The 5,000-nt window shown below is 34.9% G+C and overlaps 1 protein-coding gene across 1 annotated transcript in view; it reads right to left on the bottom strand.

Moving 5' to 3' along the window:
• The window catches only part of LOC135204226 (transforming growth factor beta receptor type 3-like), a 134,466-nt gene that overhangs the window by 128,419 nt on the left and 1,047 nt on the right, over positions 1 to 5,000 (bottom strand). The window lies entirely within an intron of this gene.

The raw sequence follows: 5,000 nt of genomic DNA, 5'->3' as shown, positions 1-5,000 counted from the left end.
CTGCGCTGGGGAATTGGTTCGAAACTCATCTGCGGAGTTGACTCAGAGGTTTGGTATCTCGAATCATATGAAAAACAGATGGGAGGCCACTGGCGCAGATTAGTACCGCAAGGTCTGATTCTGGGTCCGAAGCTGTTTATTTTCGACTTGTAAATATGGATGAACGACTTGCCTCCAAGATAGGATTACTGTTGCAAGACGACACACGACAAAGAAAATTGAATATACAACAGAGTTATAAAAGAGGGCAAATCAAGCATACATACTTAAAGAAGAAAGGAAAGTAACCGGAGACGATATTTTTATTGATAATGAAGTTTAATCAGACTATTAAGCTGACTTACAGCTCTCATAGGGCTGGCCCGAAGGATTTAAAAAAAAAAATCATGTCTAGGCCAGAGGCAAAGCTTCAGAATTGTTTTAATCGGTGTGATGACAAATGAGAGGAAATTAAACTAAAAATTGCACAAAGGCACACTCTCACAGTGGAATACTTGCACACAATAAATACATTTACTCACGTATTTATACAGACATAAGTAAAAAAAAATATCAGATGATTGATTGATTGATTGATTGATTGATATTATATTAATCTAACATCGCGACAACTAGGTCATTGATGCCGAACTATATACAAAAAGACCCTATAAATTTTAATAATAATAATTAAACAGACAATTATTTAAAAAATATGATAAAAGATACTGGTAATTATAAAATAAATATAAAAATGAATTATATAAAAAAGAAATTATTACATACATATACGTACACCCATAGGAGGAAAGAGCTTATATAACAAAATTAGAAATCTACGAAATATGAATAAAATACTACAAGCTCCCACTTGAACATATGACACAATACCAAGCAAATCTTGAATATATTAACGAAAAACGAAGAAAACTTGAAAAAAGTTGCCGTTTATATTTATATATCTTTTTTAATTAATCATTCCCTGACGTCTAGCACCACCCGTCCATAATAAATATCAAATAGCCAAGGAGACACACCACATCAGACTCTCACATCCACTTTCACACCAAACGAGTCACTTCTCCCATCAACACATTCCTCTTCCTAAAGCATCGCGCCAACCCTGACTCTTAGTTATTAGAGCAAGTTCCTCGTTGGACGAGTGGTTTTCACGTTCGGCTACCAATCCGGTGGACCGAAGTTCGATTCTCGGTTGGGCCAACGCGGAATCAGAGGAATTTATTTCTGTTGATAGAAAGTCATTTCTCGATATAATGTGGTTCGAATCCCACTGTAGGTCCACCGGCTAGGTGAACAATTGGTTCCTAGCCACGTAAAAATACCTAATCCTTCGGGCCAGCCCTAGGAGAGCTATTAATCAGTGGTCTGGTTAAACTAAGATATACTTACCTTCAAGCAAGCAGTCAGGGACATGGGCGCTCAGGCAACCATAAAACTGAATCATATCTTACAGTATAAACATCTCTCCATGCTTCCGTTTTTCTTTCATTGCTATTTACGAAACCCAGTCTTTTCCTTGTCCCCATTCGTCTCCTACTTTCTTCACTTTCTCGTCCCCCCTCTCTTTTTCTATTTCCTCCCTCTCTACTCCTACTTCCCTCGATTTACATCTCCTATGGTATGAATTTTTTTAAAGCAAATAGACCGGCATCCAAATGCCCTTACCTCGCCCAGACACGAAGAAAACAAGAAGAAAAGAGGCAGTATTAAATCCATAGGAGAGAGAGAGAGAGAAGAGAGAGAGAGAGAGAGAGAGAGAGAGAGAGAGAGAAGAGAGAGAGAGAGAGAGAGAATATATAATATATATAGTAATATATCATATAGATATATATAATATATACACATATAATAATAGATCAATAAATTAATATATACTATATATATATATACATAAATATATATATATCATATATATATATATATATATACACTATACTATACATATAATATATATAATATATATATATATAATATATATATATACATATATATATAATATATTATATATATATATAATATATATATATATATATATTATATATGGCGAACCTGCTTCCAAACTGCATATACACTTGTCCACAATTCAACAGTGGTGGATCTCGATCCATCTCCATTATCGACCCGTTTCCATTTAAATTGACAATATGCAACTGCAACCGGATGAAGTCAATCAATAAGGTAAATTATAGAGTGGGGCTGGATTCACGCATACCTCTGGAGATTGGATCGCAAAACACACAACAATCACACAGACACACACATTGAAGGGAGAGAGAGAGAGAGACACTTAAATAAATATGCATGCGCTTTTGTGAGAGCGAACGCACGTTCGCTAAGTGCGCGGGTATCTAGTGAGCAACAAGCTTTGTATACAGTAACAGAACTTCGATCGGCGGGGTAAGTCATAACTTGCAACCTGCGACAAATTATGTACATCGATCAAATGTTACAGTAGCATTGGTCAGCATTTCTTCATCCGTAATTCTGCCATCTTTGCGTTCAGAAAGTCCCACAATTACTGTCATGAACTCACAACTAGTACAAATGTAAATTACATAAAGGATTTTCCCTTTCCACAGAACTTCACATTTAAATGACTCGACACTTCTGCATTAATCCTTTTTTTTCTCTAGGAAATGAGTAGAGTTGAATATAAAATTTATGCAAAAGGCCAAGCACTTGGGCCTATGAGGTCATTCAGCGCTGAGAAGAAAAAAGTTTTGAAAGGATTAACAGGAGGAAAACCTCAAAGCAGTTGCACTATGAATCAGGTGTTAGGAGAGGGTGGCGGAAAGTAGGATGAAGAAAGAGTACTATATGAAAGGAGGTACAGTAAACGGAACGAAAGTGGTTGCAGCTAAGGGCCGATCTCTAGGAAATTGTTAATCGACAAGATTTCTCCAGAGAAATTTCTCAGCATACCCTTTATATATATCACTTTCACTTGATTCCAACGGAGACCTGTTACAATCGACAGGGAACTTCTAGGTATACCTCTCATTCCATCTAGTCGCCATTTTTCCAAGGAACTTGTCGGCATGACGTTTTTAAAAAGAGCCTTCAGGGAAAAGTACAACAGTTCAGCGCCAAAACTATCATCCGATACTCGTCACCGTGGTCTCTCGGCGTCGTTTTTATTGTTGTTTACTATCCAATTCCAGATGTTCCATCACTACGATGTGGGGAAGCAGTCTGGGATGACGAACAGGAGGCATGGACGATCTTTAGGCAACTGGGGGCAGCATTATAATCTTTCCGTTATAATTTTTCTAAGTGGCCTCGGCCCTCAAGAGATTTTAAGTAGGATTTGCATGGTTCCAGTACCGTTGATGAACGCGCACGTTCAACAGCTCCTTAACGGTGGCGAACTCGCTTTTATCGACTTTAAATGTGGGCAATGGGAGCTCTTTCAATCGAGGTAGACGGCTTTTAGGCTCGAAAACCATAGCTTAGAGAGGGATGTCCAACCTTTTGATTTAATGGGCCGCATTGCAAACTTAAATATTTAACTGGGCCGCAAAACCCCAGAATATCTGAATACATTTTAATGAAAAATTACAGTATAAAACAAAACCATGTGCATACACTTTATTACAACATTGTAAATATTGTAATGTTTATATGTAGCTATACATAGAAAAAAACATTAAATTTAATTAACCAATATTAATTCAATGAGAATTTTGACTTTGTCTTCCAGAATTTAATGAAAAATGGACAATATAAACAAAACATGTGAATACACTTTATTACAACATTGTAAATATTGTAATGTTTATATGTAGCTATACATATAAAATAACCCATTAAATTTAATTAACCAATATTAATTCAATGAGACTTTTGACTTTGTCTTCCAGCCATTTTGTTTTCAATATTTGTATCGAAGGATGTATTCTTAATTCTAAGAATGTTTGCTAAATGACTGTCAGTCAACCTATTTCTTTCTGCAGTTTTAATGTTTTTCATGGTGGAAAAAAAAAACTGCTCGCAAGAGTATGTACTTCCCCACATACATAATAATTTTCTGGATAAATTTATAATTTGATTGAATTCATTGAGAGAATGCAATTTCTTACAAAATAAATGAAGTGTATTCTCTCTATGGAAAGTTTTTAAACCTTCCCGACTTTGCAGCTCAATCAGTTCAAGTTGGTACTCAACTGGTGCTTTATCATATTGAAATGAAAATGGATATTAAATAATTTTAACTCAATTTCAATCTTTTTATAATTAGAAAATCTAATTTTACGTTCAAAACACACATGGTGTTGTCACGATACTTATTATGAATTGTGTCTCTATGTAGGCTACGAGGCAATCATGATTTATTGTTATGTCAATATAGTAAGAAATAATCTAAGAAATTCTCAAAAATAATCTATAATCTAAATGACAATTTTAAAAATGTAAATGAAGTGCAAATAATCTAAATATAGATTTTAAATAATCTAAGTTCGCAGCCCTAGCTAAGCCTCATCACAGAACCAAACAACTGACAATATTATAAACTTAGTATGCATGCTCGGTTGTAAATTTCATCTTAATCATATTGTTTTTTAAATTGTTTTTGTTTATTATTTTGTTTATTAAATATAAAGTATTTTAATTAAATTTACATGAAGACTCTCACTCTCTAGCAGCCTAGCTCACTACATGATAAATTTGCTAAAAACTTTTTTTTTTAATGAGAGTCGATAGTGGGCCGCATCCAAACACTGAGTGGGCCACAATGTGGCCCGTGGGCCGCAGGTTGGACATCCCTGCCCGCCCCTTAGACACTATTATCTGTTGTTTTCGGTCATTTTGACATTCCTCCCCTTCCCCAACACGACGCCCCTACTATGACAAATTTTACTAATAATTACATTGATATTTCCTTGAATTTAACACATTGCTAAAAAATATTTATTTCCTTGAATACATTGCTAAAAAATAATTATTAATAGGATTCAATATCTATAAAAAGATTTTCATACGAAAACAGTGACAGTTTAATG

The sequence above is a fragment of the Macrobrachium nipponense genome, chromosome 44 (genome assembly GCF_015104395.2).
Source record: "Macrobrachium nipponense isolate FS-2020 chromosome 44, ASM1510439v2, whole genome shotgun sequence".
In the NCBI taxonomy this organism is placed as follows: domain Eukaryota; kingdom Metazoa; phylum Arthropoda; class Malacostraca; order Decapoda; family Palaemonidae; genus Macrobrachium; species Macrobrachium nipponense.
Note: the sequence above shows the minus strand (reverse complement) of the source record. Positions and strands in the feature narration are given on the sequence as shown.